Source organism: Ostrea edulis, chromosome 7 (genome assembly GCF_947568905.1).
Source record: "Ostrea edulis chromosome 7, xbOstEdul1.1, whole genome shotgun sequence".
Taxonomy (NCBI): domain Eukaryota; kingdom Metazoa; phylum Mollusca; class Bivalvia; order Ostreida; family Ostreidae; genus Ostrea; species Ostrea edulis.
Genome location: NC_079170.1, coordinates 75057 through 92909, shown reverse-complemented (window position 1 = coordinate 92909; position 17853 = coordinate 75057). Strand labels below are relative to the sequence as shown.

General features: G+C 37.2%; 1 long non-coding RNA gene across 1 annotated transcript; it reads right to left on the bottom strand.

The window, feature by feature from the left end:
- Positions 1–7869: 7869 nt before the first annotated feature.
- On the bottom strand, positions 7870–13035 carry LOC125655304 (uncharacterized). The gene is made up of 5 exons (XR_007362689.2): positions 12669–13035; positions 11364–11488; positions 11059–11114; positions 8522–8561; positions 7870–8247 (listed from the first exon to the last, which is right to left on the bottom strand). It is a non-coding gene; the product is annotated as an uncharacterized LOC125655304 (long non-coding RNA).
- Between the last annotated feature and the right edge of the window lie 4818 nt (positions 13036–17853).

Sequence of the window (17853 nt, the reverse complement as noted above, 5' to 3'; positions counted from 1 at the left end):
ACGTATGACAATAATTACTCATTTAGTCAATGATTGAGAGTAAGGGAGAGAGAGAAAGGGGGTGTTAGACTAGCTATGTGTCAGCCTCTGTTTGGGATACCATCGTTACACAAACACTACGTCCACAGAAACCCTAAAGAGAGAGAGAGAGGAGTGGGTGTAGACTTCGTGTCAGCTTCTGTTTGGGATGCCATCGTTACACAAACACTACGTCCACAGAAACCCTAAAGAGAGAGAGAGAGAGAGAGAGAGAGAGAGAGAGAGAGAGAGAGAGAGCGAGAGAGAGAAGGGGGGGGGGTAGACTTCGTGTCAGCTTCTGTTTGGGATACCACCATTACGCAAACACTACAGCTACAGAAACCCTACAGACGGCCCATATTGAGGGGTATCTTGATCATTCTTCATTTGGTTGTACATATACACAGATCTACTTGGATTTATTCATTCTCTCGAAACATGAATATTTTACCTACTACACCCACGACACCGCGAACTCCCAGGACACCAGGAAGTGCCCGGAAACGCCGGGTAATATTATATTTAGGAAATTATTTATATACGATATATAACAATTTAATTAGAAGTTTTAAAAAGCAAAGGTTTAGAAATGGGCTAAACCTGTCATTTGCATTACATAAATATGACAAAGTTTGAAGGTTTACGGGAAATAGAAATGCGGTATGCATGTAGGTAGAAATTTTAATTATTTTTGTTTGCACAAATCAAGACACTAAGCATAATTTGTAATAACCTGAGAAATTTCCTGTGTATATCATAAAAATATACACAACAACCGATCTCTTGGCCAGGTAAATTCCAGGTAAATAACATTGACCATGGATAAGCTCCGCCCACATTCAGTGATCCGTGGAGCAACCGTACGGGGTTTTTTTTTTTGGGGGGGGTCTTTAAGACAGAGCTTTCATATTTGGTATATAGATTTCTTATGGCAAGATCTTTTGTATCATGCATGTACCATGATCAATTACCTTGTAACCTTGGTCTTATCCAGAACAACAAGATCTTGTCGATCATATTGGTGTTGAGGCATTTCTGTGTAATGTGAATTCATTTTCAGCAATGTTGTGATCCTTTGGGGCTCATGTAGGCTGGGGCCACAATATGGGATCAACATTTTTCATAGGAATAAAGACTGAAATCTTTTTAAAATCACAACAGCTGTACAATGGCAGGGCCAAGGTGACTCCGTTGAGCGATGTGGCTTTTTGGCCTCTTGTACTGTTTAAGACGCATGTATTTAAAATTTATCATAGGGTATATTTGCATTTATTTTTTCAGAAATTTTGCATATCCATGTCTTGGAAGGTGAATAGGTGAAAAGTCAATAGATGCTTACCATATCAGATGCTTGCAGAGGATACTGGGGATAAAGTAGCAGAAAATTATGGAAAACAGGAAGTGGCAGCCAGGACTGACATCAATGCAATAGACAATGAGCTGAGGAGACGGTGATGGAACTATATTGGACACGTGCTATGGAGGGGAGGTGACAATGACAGTGATATGACGTTAGATTGTACACCAGAAGGGAAGAGGGCATTTAAGAGACCGAAAACAACCTGGAGAGGAACAGTAGAAGCAGAAAGAAAGATTGCAGAATGGAGAAACTTGAATGAGATCAAGATGGTAGCAATAGAACAGAGTGGATTGGAGAGAGTCTCGGTCCTATGTGTTTTGGCATGGAGAGAACTAAGTAATATATAGATTGTTGGAGATAGGATGACCAGGAATATGAATGGATATGCTGGAAACTGTACTAAGACCCTTATGTATTTGGATAGATTTACATACCATCATGATTTTGCTATGAAAAAATCCTCAACTCATATTGTAGCTGACATTGTACATTTGTACTTATTAATATTTCAAATGAACATATTTTAGACATACAATATCTAAACTTTGGAGTCCATGTACATCTCCACATTGGATAATAGGTTATGATATATGTGTGTGAAATCTTTGCCTATGGTATGCACATGTTAACACATTAGTTTAAATGATGATGTATATCTTATGACTATGGAAGAGAATGTGTTCAGAACAGAATATGTGTCTAGAAGAGTTTTTGCATTTGAATGTAATTCATTATTTACATGGGGTTGAAAAATAATCCAGCACACAGTAGTACTAAATGCATTATGATAAAATACATTTATGAATGGTATAAGTGATACTGTCAATTACTGATTAATACACTTTGTGAAATCATATTATTGTTATGTATAATAAATTTCAAGGCTGCACCTTTGTACATTTTACAATATAATATTCTGCACTTTGGTATCAAATTCTCTTAACCTAATTTAAGAGTTACATATTCTTTAACAGCAAGTTAATTATGATATGCTATGTAGTTTGTGAAAGTGATGGCAACCTTTATATTCAAAATCGCTCAATAAGAATATATATTAATGCCTAATAATAATATTTATTTTGTACAAAAACATGATAAACCTAATAAAACGATAATAGATTGTCACTTTTAGTGTATAGAAATACATAAGGACGAATTATTATCTTGCAAGACAATAATCATTTAATTATCAAAATTCATGTGATATTCATACACATGCATGTGCCTGTTTTGGGGTTAAAAGGTGTTTGAAATAATTAAATACTGGTGTTATCACTGAAATATACATGTATGATATGGAGCAAATTTCATTTAATTAATTTTTTGGTATCAAAATGACATCTAATGCCCCTTTAAGAATAACTATTTTCAATGCACATCATAATAACCTTGTTAAGCTTGAAAGAATATTGGCTATAAGGAATCTTGATCATAAATATTAAAAATATTTCTAAATTTCTCTCAAAGAGTTCCTTATAAACAAGTATAAAATCATGATTATAGTACATTGACTCTTGTGTGTTTCAATCTGTTAGACTTTCCCATTTTATTGCATTTCTTGAAAGTTGTGTTAAAAGAATTGGTGGTCTTGAAAAAGGTTGTTGTAGTGAACAGCAAAGGTCAACTGCTATTCAACAGTCTGTATACCTAGTCACCAAGGGCAAGGATAGAGGTCATGTGGTTCTGCATTTCACAGGGCCAGTCAAGGGGCTAAAAGAATATAGTGTTAATGAAAATTATTTCCATGAATAATGAGAGACATCTCCCATCTCTTGTTATAGTGTTCTTTAAAGATTTTGTGGGAGATGAGAAATACTTTATTTGATGCACAGACACCAAATTAAAAGTGGAGCTTGTTGATCCTAAGTGACATCCCTGTCATTATCTTCAATGCAGTCTTTCATGTCTCTTATAAAGGTTTGCAAACACTAGTGCTTGCATAATGCACAGACACGTGAAGTGGGTAGTGTACGTGTACAGATGTTGTGTACACACCACCACCCCTCCACTGTCTACAAAATATATACCTGTATAACCAATAATATCACCAGAATATGTTATTTCCCCACCGATCACCTTCATAAGTCATTATGAAGTCAGTTCTACATTCTATGAGCTCTGGTGAGATATTGATACATACCGTACCACTGGATGTAAGGTGAAGATAACGAACAGTGATCAATCTCATAACTCCTACAAGCAATACAAAATAGATAGTTGGGCAAACACGGACCCCTGGACACACCAGAGGTGGGATCAGGTGCCTAGGAGGAGTAAGCATCCCCTGTTGACCGGTCACACCCGCCGTGAGCTCCATATCCTGATCAGGTAAACGGAGTTATCCGCAGTCAAATCATTGTGCCAAAAACGGCTTAACAATCGGTATGAAACACGTCAGACAGCATTTGACCCAATTCGAGGTTGTATTGACGAACTAGATCGTTATAACGACCATAGAATTTGCGAAATGCTGACTTCAATCGAGACTGTTGAAATCCCTGTACCATCAACTTGTTTGTCAGTAGCTTACCTCGATTTGAAAACTGACTATACCCAGAACAAGCTCTTGCATATCGAATCAGTTGAGTTATATAAACACCATATGCAGGTGATAATGGAATATTGCTACATAAATGTGGGAAGTTGAAATTATCCCGTTTGTCATACAGTTGAGTTGTCAGTTTGCCGTTAATGTCTACTTTCAATAAAATATATAAGTATGAAGCAGAAGTGGACGACTCTGTGGTGTCCTTTATTTCGAGCTCACAGGGATATATCAAATCGACATATGAATGAAAGCGATCATTGTTAATAGACAAAACGTCATCGATATATCTAAATGTCGAATTGAAGGAAATCCGTTTTACCACCGTCCCATTCCAATTTGATATCCTTTAGTCTCATGCGCTTTAAATCAGAGACGGGATACTTTTAACTTTGATAAAGTTGAATTTTCCATTATATTCACATGCATAATAAATTATCATCCCTTGCGAATTATTATATACTGGGTCACACCTCCCCTCCAGAAAAAAAAAACCACGCTATGTGTCTGTCTGATGCTCTTAAGATTCTTATGTGCAACAAAAATGGAAGTTCAGTAAAATTTCTGGCAACTTTCTTGCATATTGTATGGAAGAAAAAAAAATTGATTTATACTCAATATTAGCCCTAAAATAATATATGTCTCTGATATAAAGCCTACTAAAAATACCGTGTAATTTCATTCCAAATGTACCTAGCCAAATTTGTCATGTAATTGGATATGTAAGGTATATTATTTTTATTAGAAAATATTTTATTAAGATTAACGTTTCGAATTTGAATATACGCTAACAATTATTCCGGAAATATATTATCTATTGGTGACGTTTCACGCAAGTAAGTATAATCTCGCGAGAATACCGCTTGTTTTCATCTGCCCGTGTAGGACATTCTATTAAAAGAAACTTTGTGAACATATTCTTTATCATAGATTAAATAAAGAAAGATTTGTATCGGTTGTCTTGTAGTCATTTTCTAAGTTGTACTTTTGATTTCTTGATCGATGTTAGAGTTAAGGTTAAAGTCTTCCTGCAACTTGTAAGTCATTTTGATATAATGTTTACATTTTTCTAAGTTAATGAAAGCCAATAGTAAATAAACATGTAAAAAGTTAAGTAATGAAATTGTAGAATATATATCCATTTAATGTACTCATCTCATATTTCAATAAAAAAGATGTTTATCTGTATTTAAGGTATGTTTTCTTCTAACAACCCATTTATCTGAAGATCTCAAAGTGCGACCACCCTGCACCTCACACCCTGTGCCCTACACCCTACACCCTGTACCATATACCCTGCACCTACACCCTGTATCCGCACCCTACACCCTGTAACATATACCCTACACCCTATACCCTGAAAGTACACCCAACACCCTGCACCCTGAACCTTATACCCTAGACCCTGTACCTTATACCCTAGACCCTGTACCTTGTACCCTGTACCTTGTACCCTGTACCCTATACCCGCACCCTATACCCTGCATCTTATACCCTGTACACTACACCCTATACCCTGCATCTTATACCCTGTACACTACACCCTATACCCTGCACCTACACCCTGCAACTTATACCCTACACTCTAGACCCTGTAACTTCTACCCTACACCCTGTACCTTATACCCTGTACCCTATACCCACACCCTGCACCCTGTACCTTATACTCTATACCCTAGACCCTGTACCCTATACCCGCACCATATACCCTGCATCATATACCATGTAGTCTATACCCTAGACCCTGTACCTTATACCCTACACCCTGTACCCGCTCCCTGCCCTCTGTACCTTATACCCTACACCCTGTACCTTATATACTGTATCCTGTATTCTATACCCTACACCCTGTACCCGCTCCCTGCACTCTGTACCGTATACCTTCCACCCTGTACCTTATACCCTGTATCCTATACCCGCTCCCTGCACCCTGTACCGTATACTCTACACCCTGTACCCTAGACCCTGTACCTTATACCCTACACCCTCTACCTTGTACCTTGTACCCTGTACTCTATTCCTGCACCCTATATCCTGCATCCTATACCATGCACCCTGTACCCTACACCTTCGACCCTGTACCTTATACTTTACACCTTGTACCTTACATACTGTATCCTGTATTCTATACCCGCACCCGGTACCTTATACCCTACACCCTGCACCCTACATCCTACACGGTTAAGGTTAGGCTTAGGGTTAGTTAGGGTTAAGTTTAGGGTTTAGGGTTTAGGGTTAGGGTTAGGGTTATAGGAAGACCAAGCGCTTTGATTTTTTAGTTTGATTTTTTTCTAAAAATAGAATAGAAATTCCGAATTTAAGGGTTAGGTTTAGGGTTTAGGGTAAGGGCACTTTGACGTGTTGCGGGTGCGGGATTGCGGGACTCCGCCCACGTTTTGTCATGTGACTTTCTAAGCGTGTTTATTCTTGACTTGATAAGGGCACTTTGACGTGTTGCAGGTGCGGGATTGCGGGACTCCGTCCACTTTTTGTCATGTGACTTTCTAAGCGTGTTTATTCTTGACTTGATAGCTGTTTGATGGAATCTGACGTCTTGCATAGAGATGCTATATGGAACATTAAAACCAAAGATGAATTAGGATTGTAGGAAAGCGATTTCATGGTAAGTATATATTGTCATATGTTTATGATTTATGATAACAATATAGGCCTACATTAATTGTATGTACTTAACCAAAGTGAGTGAATATGATTAGTATGTAAATTTATATGTGACATTTAATAATACTTAACACGATAGCTAATCGTTATAACATTGAACAATACTATTATGGGTTGGAATATGATAGTGAACAATGACAAGGGAAAGAATGCGTTTTTTGTTGTATAATATTATATATGCATTCGGAAGACATATATATGTTGGTATAATAATAAGAAAAGTAGAAATGGAGTATACCTAAGGCATATTCAGGGTATATCCAGGGTGTACCCCATGATATACCCTGGGTATACCGGAGATATAACCCAGGGTATACCCAGGGTGTTAGGGTTAGGGTTAAGGGTTAAGGGTTAGGGTTACGGTTAGGGTTTAGGGTTCAGGGTTAAGGGTTAGGGTTAGGGTTTGGGTTAGGGTTATAACATAATTACGAGTTCATTTGGAGGTTCATCTCGTCACTGTCAAGTGAAAATCACGTGTTGTATGTGGGCGGAGTTAACTATTAGCATAAATATAAAGCTCTGGCGTTGAATTCGTCCATTTTGTTTCTTCGGTTATATGAATAGGCAAAAAATAATCAGGTATTGTTTTTATCTTAATTCTTGTGAGACTTTGAAATGTAAATGACCACGTGATTACTAATTGAAATATTTGAATTTGATAAACTGGAACTTATCTGGTTATAATTTTTACTTGTACAAATTATTCTTTTTCCGTTTTCTGTAGTTAACATGTGTGAAACAGAAGTTTTCATAACAACTGGACAAGAAAATACGCAATGCCTTGTTGCCGAGTTTGAAAGTAATAATTTTGAAGCTGAATCTTTCTTGAAAAACGATTCAACCCTGTGTATAAGATACTATAGAATAGGCAATATCGCCCAAGATCTGTGGCTGCGTTTCACTGGGGACATTGATGGTATAGTAGGAATTCTCAACAATTTTTCAGATATTACTGCTCCGTTTTCGTATATCAGTATATTACCGAGAGGAGAGAGAAGTTTAATTGATGTATACCCAGTATTGAGAAAACATTTACCGTTACAGTTGTACAATTCTGACGGTATGCAGTATTTGAAATGGACAAAAAGTTTTAAATGTTTAGAAGGGGATGGCTTTGATTTTCACTTGACTCTCTTAGCAAGAGAAGGAAATTTGCATTATTAGTACAACAGACGTAAATTTCAGAAACTGCAGTATGCTTATTATGAAGATTTTAGAAAGCAATTTTCAAATACTATAATGAATTTGGATGAAAAAAGTTTGTCCAGAAGTACAATGAAGAAAAACGTAATTTCCGATATAAGAGAATTGCATGTTTTACCAGATGACCGAGAATTTATTTTGAACACCCTCGACAAAAGTCTTCAAAAGATGCACAGAATTGACAATTTTAATATATGTATCATTGCATTCAAATTTGGTGATAGAGATCATTCAAGTCCAATAGAAATAAATGCTTTTAATGTGTACGCAGCTGATGTGAGCATTCATGCTGCCTTTACCATTTCATCGCCTATTTTGTCACAAAGTTTGTTTTGGTCGCGCTATGGTTTACAGGACCTCGTTGGTGATAGGGGAAATGTTGTTCCAACATTTACCCTGCGATCCAAGACTTGCACGATAACTGATTCATTATCTTCCTCTAAAGAAAGCAATCAGTGAAATCAATGAAACGAGTTTGATTTTTGTTAAAACTACTGCTTTCATCCTATTTAGAGGTGGAATACTCAAAGCCTAAGTGAACTGTAATACACAATTTTCAATTGTTCGTTCAATTTTTAAATATTAAAAGTAAGCATTATTTTTGAAAACAAATAGGTCAATTATGAAATATGTTGCATGTGATAACACTTACAAATCAAGGGTTTCATACTAAGTATTTATGTAACAAAATAGTACTATTTAATGATACCTACCTCTTTTGCTTCTCTGCTCTTCTCTTATTTCTGCAAAAAGCTGTTGAAGCGAAATACCCAATATAAATAAGAAATAATATCTTAAAACAAAGATACCAAATATCAGATATTGACATCCTAAAACAAGCATAGATATATCTTGCTTGTATCCTCTCTAAAAACATGCCTACCGTAAGAATGAAATGCTGATAGCCTTGACCGTGTTTACCTATACAACTAAGCAAAAGATATTCTACTATTTAATGATTTTCGTTTTTTCTTCTCGTTTTAATACAAGCATATTAAAATAAACAAATAAACTCTCTGTAAAATACACGTCCCTACCCTTCGGTGTCTTTGATCTAACATTGTGCAATCGCACAATCGTATACTAAATGTATCTCTTGATCAAACAAGTTAAGCAACATCGAACGTGGTTAGTACTTGGATGGGTGACCGCTATATGTTGCTACATAATGCATACAAGTATAATTTTTTTTAACCTTTTTGTTCTATTACATTTTTCATTATTTAACGAATGTTTTTGCATTTCAGTACCATTTTTTAACCTCTCTTTTAAAAAAAAGTATAGAATAGTAGTTCATTTTCAGCACCTCAGGGGTTGGGGAAAATGCAGCAAAACTGCCAAGGGACCAGGGGTCGTCAGGGTAGGGGCTGACATTTTTTGACTTCTCACTGTGTCCCCTTCGATGCCACCAGACCAGACCCTTTTTGTGGGATCAAAGGGCTGGCCCCACTCTCGGGCCCCATGGGGCCAGTTAGGGGCGATCGGCCCGAAATATTTTCCTGACGTCACCCTTTTAAAGAGGTGAGGCCAATCCCTTTTTTCGCCCTTGTTGGGACTTGCCCTTCAAGAGGTCAGTAAAGGGCCACCCAGGCTGGTCTTGTTGAGAAAAAGGGGTCCTTAGGTACTTCCGGTCCCGAGGTTAAGGACACTCGAAAACTTCCTTCGGGGTTCCCTGGGAGACTCCGCCCCCTCTCGGGTCCTTTTGGGGTTCCCCGGACCCTTCGAGGGTCTGACTCCTGTGCCCGGGACCCTCCGCCCCCGGCCCCTCCGTTCCGACCCAATAAAGGGCAACCCTAATTAGGGTCCGATTCGGGCCACTTTGGCTACCCTGTTTTAGGGTGAAAAATGACTAAGTCTTTTAAGGCCATGTTCCCATTTGGCCCGATGCCCTTAAAGTTTTAGTGACTTTGAGGGGAAAGGGTTCCGCTTTGAGGGCAAGACTGGTTATTATCAGGGTTAAAGTGGTTATCTACAGGGCATAACATAATTAGGGTTAGGGTTTAGGGTTAGGTTTAGGTTTAAGTTTAGGGTTAGGGTTAGGGTTTAGGATTAGGGTTAAGGGTTATAGGAAGACCAAGCGCTTTGATTTTTTAGCTTGATTTTTTTTCTTAAAATAGAATAGAAATTCCGAATCTAAAATTAGAAGATATGATTAGAAGCAATTGCATTATAGGATAATCACATGAATTTTGAAGTCATTGCGTGGCGTTTGCAATATAGAATTGAAATTGCTGTTTCAATTCGTGCTAATACAGGTTGTTTTGGATAAAAAAGATATTTTAGATATGTGACAAACAACACAGAGTGGCAGTAATTTGTAGACATTTAAAATGTACATGTACTGGTATTGATAAATATTTATCCCAATTTAACGTGCTTTGAACATGCATTGTACGGATCGGTATTATCACTATGTTGAGCACTGTACATAATAATTGAAGATGTTTTTAAAAATCATGGCCCGAGTAGTACATATAGAATAGGTAATTGCACAACCATTTTAGAGATTATCCTCTATTTGACTGGATTTGTCCAAATTTCTAAAGATTTGTTAGTGTAATTAGATAGATACACAGTATGAAAAGGCACAAGGAATAAGGTACAGAGTGTAAGGTATAGGGTACAGGGTGTAAGGTACAGGGTATAGGATACAGGGTGTAGGGTACAGGGTATAAGGTACAGGGTGTAAGGTACAAGGTATAGGGTATAAGGCACCCTGCACCCTGTACCCTATACCCTGCACTCTGCACCCTATACCCTGCACCCTATACCCTGCACCCTATAACCTATGCCCTGCACCCTATACCCTATACCCGCACCCTATACCCTGCACCCTATACCCTATACCCTGTACCCTATACCCTATACCCGCACCCTATACACTGTACCCTACACCCTATACCCTGTACTTTACACCTACACCCAACACCCTGTACCCTGTCCCCTGTACGTTATACCCTACGCCCTGTAACCTGTCATCCTACAATTTCTTAAGGAACATAATTATATCCCTTCATTAAAGTATGAATCACAGCTGTCATCATATTTAGAGATCGATTACTGAAAGCCTAACTAAACTGTACAACGTAATTTTCACTTGATCACTCAATTGTTAAATATTAAATGTAGGTATTACTTCTGAAAACAAATAGATCAATTATAAGATATGTTACATTTAATAACACTTACAATTCATGGATTTGGTACTATTTATTTGTGTAACAAATTACTACTATTTAATGATACTTACCTCTTTTGTTTCTCTGTTCTTCTATTATTTTGGCAAAAGCTGTTGAAGTTAAACACCTATTAGAAATAATAAATAATATCTTAAAACAAACATAGATACATCTTGCTTTTATCCTCTCTAAAAACACGTCCTTACTCTTCAGTGTCTACCGAAAGACTGAAATGCTGATATCCTTGACCGTGTTCAACTTTACAACTATGTAAAAGATATTCTACTATTTCATGATTTTCGTTTTTTCTTGTCCTTTTAATACAAGCATATTAAAATAAAGAAATGAATTCTCTGTTAAAAAAACACGTCCTTACCCTTCGGCGTCTTGTATCCAAATGAAATGCCGATCGCATATAGTACACTACGTGTCTCTCTTGATCAAAGAAGTTAAGCAACATCGAGCGTGGTTAGTACTCGGATGGGTGACCGCTAAATGTTGCTTCATAATGCATGCAAGTATAAAAAAAAATTATATATTTTTTTAAAAACCTTTTTGTTCTCTTATTTCCCTAAACATTATTTAACGAAACTTTTTTTCATTTCAGTGCCCTGCAGGACGCTTTGCTTGGCAATATAATATTCTAATATTTTTATATATTCTTTTTTTTTTTTAACTTTCTTTTAAAAACAAGTATAGAGTAGTAGTTCATTTTCAGCCCCTTCGGGGATCGGGGAAAATGAAGTAAAACTTTGAAATTGGTCAAATTTGAAGCCTGTTGCATTGGGGTTAAGGACTTAGGGTTAGGGTTAGGGTAAGGGCACTTTGACGTGTTGCGGGTGCGGAATTGCGGGACTCCGCCCACTTTTTGTCATGTGACTTTCTAAGCGTGTTTATTCTTGACTTGGTAGCTGTTTGATGGAAGAACATCGAATACAAACGATGAATTAGGATTGTATTACTTTAAGGGCTAGGCTTGTTAGTTTTAGGGCTAGGGTTGCTACTTTCAGGGCTAGGATTGCTACTTTCAGGGCGAATTGGCTACTCTTGGTGAGAGTGAAAAATTTCTAAGTCCTGATACTCCGGGCGAAGTGGCTAAATTAAGGGTTGCATTATGTACTTACAATATAAATATCAAGCCATTTCGACGAACAACAAAAAAGTTAGATTGATTACGAATATTTTGTACCAAAAACTAAATGCATGTGCATGCACATGCTGACAAAATTACTATTATTCTGCACATCTTCAAATGATATACTATCATTCTATTAAGGTTTCATATCGATCCCTTGTGTAAACTGATTTTGAATATTTTGTACCAAAAACTAAACGCATGTGCATGCGCATGCATGCGAGTGGAGACAAAATGACTATCGGGCTGCACATCTACAAAAGCTATATTATCATCCTACAAATTTTCTATAGGGAACATATTTATATCCCTTGATAAAAGTATAAATCGCAGCTGTCATCATATTTAGAGGTCGATTACTCAAAGCCTAACTAAACTGTAATACGCGAATTTTAATTGTTCACTCCATTTTTAAATATTAAAAGTATTACTTTTGAAAACAAATAGATCAATTATGAAATATGTTACATGTGATAACACTTACAAATCAAGGGTTTCATACTAAGTATTTATGTAACAAAATAGTACTTATTTCATGATACTTACCTCTTTTGCTTCTCTGCTGTCTCTTATTTTGGGAAAAGCTGTTGAAGTGAAATACGTATTAGAAATAAGAAATAATATCTTAAAACAAAGATACCAAACATAAAATATTGACATCCTAAAACAAGCATAGATACATCTTGCTTTTATCCTCTTTAAAAACATACCTACCGTAAGAATGAAATGCTGATAGCCTTGACCGTGTTTAACTATACAACTATGTAAAAGATATTCTACTATTTAATGATTTTCTTTTTTCTTGTCGTTATAATACAAGCATATTAAAATAAACAAATAAACTCTCTGTAAAGTACACGTCCTTACCCTTCGGTGTCTTCGATCTAACATTGTGCAATCGCACAATCGTATACTAAATATATCTCTTGATCAAACAAGTTAAGCAACATCGAGCGTGGTTAGTACTTGGATGGGTGACCGCTATATGTTGCTACATAATGCATACAAGTATAATTTTTTTTAACCTTTTTGTTCTCTTACATTTTTCATTATTTAACGAATGTTTTTGCATTTCAGTACCATTTTTTAACCTCTCTTATAAAAAAAAGTATAGGATATTAGTTCATTTTGAGCCCCTCAGGGGTTGGGGAAAATGCATTAAAACTGCCAAGGGACCCGGGGTCGTCAGGGTAGGGGCCGACATTTGTTGACTTCTCACTGTGCCCCCTCGATGAGGCCAGACCAGACCCTTTTTGTGGGATTAAAGGGCTGGCCCCAATCTCAGGTCATATGGGGCCAGTTAGGGGCTAAAGGCCTGAAATCTTTCCCTGACGTCACCCTTTTAAAAATGTGACGCCAATCCCTTTTTTATCCCTTGTTGGGGCTTGCCCTTCAAGGAGTCTGTAAAGGGTCCCCCAGGCTGGTCTTGTTGAAAAAAGGGGTTTTGGTGACTTTGAGGGCATAGGGTTTCGCTTTGAGGGCAAGACTGGTAAGTCTTTAAGGGCATGTTGCGTTTTGGCCCGATGCCCTTAAAGTTTTGGTGACTTTGAGGGCATAGGGTTCCGCTTTGAGGGCAAGACAGGTAAGTCTTTAGGGGCATGTTGCCATTTGGCCCGATACCCTTATAATGTTGGAGACTTTGAGGCATAGGGTTCCGCTTTGAGGGCAAGACAGGTAAGTCTTTAGGGGCATGTTGCCATTTGGCCCAATGCCCTTAAAGTGTTGGTGACTTTGAGGGCATAGGTTTCCGCTTTGAGGGCAAGACTGGTAATTCTTTAAGGGCATGTTGCCATTTGGCCCGATGCCCTTAAAGTTTTGGTGACTTTGAGGGTATAGGGTTCCCCTTTGAGGGCAAGACTGGTAAGTCTTTAAGGGCATGTTGCCATTTGTCCCGATGCCCTTAAAGTGTTGGTGACTTTGAGGGCATAGGTTTCCGCTTTGAGGGCAAGACTGGTAATTCTTTAAGGGCATGTTGCCATTTGGCCCGATGCCCTTAAAGTTTTGGTGACTTTGAGGGTATAGGGTTCCCCTTTGAGGGCAAGACTGGTAAGTCTTTAAGGGCATGTTGCCATTTGGCCCGATGCCCTTTGAGGGCAAGACTGGTAAGTCTTTAAGGGCATGTTGCCATTTGGCCCGATGCCCTTAAAATTTTGGTGACTTTGAGGGCATAGGGTTAGGGTTAGGGTTAGGGTTATAACATAATTACGAGTTAATTTGGAGGTTCATCTCGTCACTGTCAAGTGAAAATCACGTGTTGTATGTGGGCGGAGTTAACCATTAGTATAAATATAAAGCTCTGGCGTTGAAATCGTCCATTTTGTTTCTTCGGATATATGTATAGGCAAAAAATAATCAGGTGTTGTTTTTATCTTAATTCTTGTGAGACTTTGAAATGTAACTGACCACGTGATTACTAATTGAAATATTTGAATTTGATAAACCGGAACTTATCTGGTTATAATTTTTACTTGTACAAATTATTCTTTTTCCGTTTTCTGTAGTTAACATGTGTGAAACAGAAGTTTTCATAACAACTGGAGAAGAAAATACGCAATGCCTTGTTGCCGAGTTTGAAAGTAATAATTTTGAAGCTTAATCTTTCTTGAAAAGCGATTCAACCCTGCGTATAAGAGAATGTAGAATAGGCAATATCGCCCAAGATCTGTGGCTGCGTTTCACTAGGGACATTGATGGTATAGTAGGAATTTTCAACAACTTTCCAGATATTACTGCTCCGTTTTCGTATATCAGTATATTACCGAGAGGAGAGAGAAGTTTAATTGATGTATACCCAATTTCGAGAAAAGATTTACCGTTACAGTTGTACAATTCTGACGGTATGCAGTATTTGAAATGGACAAAAGGTTTTAAATGCTTAGAAGGGGATGGCTTTGATTTTCACTTGACTCTCTTACCAAGAGAAGGAAATTTGCATTATCCTAAGTACAACAGACGTGAATTTCAGAAGTTGCAGTATGCTTATTATGAAGATTTAAGAAAGCAACTTTCAAATACTAGAATGAATTTGGATGAAAAAAGTTTGTCCAGAAGTACAATGAAGAAAAACGTAATTTCCGATATAAGAAAATTGCATGTTTTACTAGATGACCGAGAATTTATTTTGAACACCCTCGACAAAAGTCTTCAAAAGATGCACAGAATTGAAAATTTTAATCTATGTATCATTGCATTCAAATTTGGTGAATTAGATCATTCAAGTCCAATAGAAATAAATGCTTTTAATGTGTACGCAGCTGATGTGAGCATTCATGCTGCCTTTACCATTTCATCGCCTATTTTGTCACAAAGTTTGTTTTGGTCGCGCTATGGTTTACAGGACCTCGTTGGTGATAGGGGAAATGTTGTTCCAACATTTACCCTGCGATCCAAGACTTGCATGATAACTGATTCATTATCTCCCTCTAAAGAAAGCAATCAGTGAAATCAATGAAACGAGTTTTATTTTTGTTAAAACTACTTCCTGTGAAATGTTTATCCTAGTTATAAATAAAACTTTATTTTTTCTTGATGAGTAGAGTATTTTCAATGCCAAGAAATGTGTTATCCATAAACCATTTCAGAAAAAGAGTTAAAAAGAATTTATCTCTTCAATACAAGAATTGGAAGTTTAACGTTATCTTAGATAATTTAGATAAATATGGTGAGGCGAATGACATTCAAGAAAATCAAATACTTACCTATTACTTTAGATAGTTAAACAAATTTGATGCAAATCTGAAAGAAAAATTAAGCACCAACTATAATATTTAATAAGAATGTGTACAGGACCGCTATAAAGGAAACCTACTTCTAACCCAGGTCCTCTACAGCTAAACTCTAACTGATTGAAATGTGATGCTTCCGCACTTATATATCCCAGCCCCAATGAGGGTTGAGGATAAAGGTAAGGATTAATTTTTAGGGGTTGAGGATAAGTGTGTGAAGGTGAAGGAAAACCAATTGAGAACTGAGGATAAAATAGTGAGGGTTGAGGGTTAATTTTTAAACGTTGAGGATAAGTGTATGAGAGTTGAGGATAAGCAATTGAATGTTGAGGATAAATTTATGAGGGTTGAGGATTAGTTTTTAAGCGTTTAGGACAAGTGTCCACGGTTTGAGAATAAGCTTTTGAGGGTTGAGGATAAAATTATGAGGGTTGAGGATTAATTTCTAAGCGTTGAGGATAAATGTTTGAGGGTTCAGGATAAGCAATTGAAGGCTGGGGATAAATTTCCATGAGTTGAGGATTACTTTTTAAGCGTATAAGATCCATGTCTGAGGGTTGAGGATAAGCTTTTGAGGGTTGAGGATAAATTCTGAGGGTTGAGGATTAGTTTTTAAGTGTTTAGGATCAGTGTCTGAGGGTTGAGGATAAGCTTTCGAGGGATGAGGATACAATTCTGAGGGCTGAGGATTAATTTTTAAGGGATGAGAATAAGTGTATGAAGGTTAAGGATAAGGAAGTGAGAGTTGATGATAAATTTCTGAGGGTTGAGGATTAGTTTTCAAGCGCTGAGGATAAGTGTTTGATGGTTGGGGATAAGCAAGTGAAGGCTGAGGATCAATGTAAAAGAGTTGAGGATAATTTTTAAGTGATGAGGTTAAGTATCTGAGGATTGATGATAAACAAGTGAGGGTTGAGGGAAAAATTCTGAGGGCTGAGGATTAATTATGAAGGGATGAGAATAAGTGTATGAGGGTTAAGGATAAGGAAGTGAGGGTTGAGGATAAAATTATGAGGGCTGAGGATTAATTTTTAAGCGATGAGGATAAGTGTCTAAGGGTTGAGGATAAGCTTTCGAGGGCTGAGGGTAAAATTCTAATGGCTGAGGATTAATTTTTAAGCGACGAGGATAAGTCTCAAAAGGTTGAGGATAAGCTCTTGAAGGCTGAGGATAAAATTCTGAGGGCTGAGGATTAATTTTTAAGCGTTGAGTATAAATGTATGTGGGTTGAGGATAGGGCACTTTGACGTGTTCCGGGTGCAGGATTGCAGGACTCCGCCCAGTTTTGGTCAGGTTACTTTCTAAGCGTGTTTCTTCTTGTCTTGGTAGCTGTTAGAATATATAAAAATATTTGCAATAAATTAATGAAGTATATGGAAAAACCTGGCCGGTATGGACGGAGCTCGACAAAAATACTACTCTAAAACTGATGGAATAGACTGGTTGAAGTGGCACTATCTCCTAAAATACTTGAAGTATTTTAATTCGGTCAAGTTTCCGCACATATGTGAAACCATGGCTATTAGAATATATAAAAATATTTGAAATAAATTAATGAGGTATATGGAAAAACCTGGCCGGAATGGACCGAGCTCGACAAAAATACTACTCTAAAACTGATGGAATAGACTGGTTGAACTGGCACTATCTCCTAAAATACTTGGAGTATTTTCATTCGGTCAAGTCTCCGCACATCTGTGAAACCAGGGCTATTAGAATATATAAAAAATATTTGAAATAAATTAATGAGGTATATGGAAAAACCTGGCCGGAATGGACCGAGCTCGACAAAAATACTACTCTAAAACTGATGGAATAGACTGGTTGAAGTGGCACTATCTCCTAAAATACTTGAAGTATTTTAATTCGGTCAAGTTTCCGCACATATGTGAAACCAGGGCTATTAGAATATATAAAAATATTTGAAATAAATTAATGAGGTATATGGAAAAACCTGGCCGGAATGGACCGAGCTCGACAAAAATACTACTCTAAAACTGATGGAA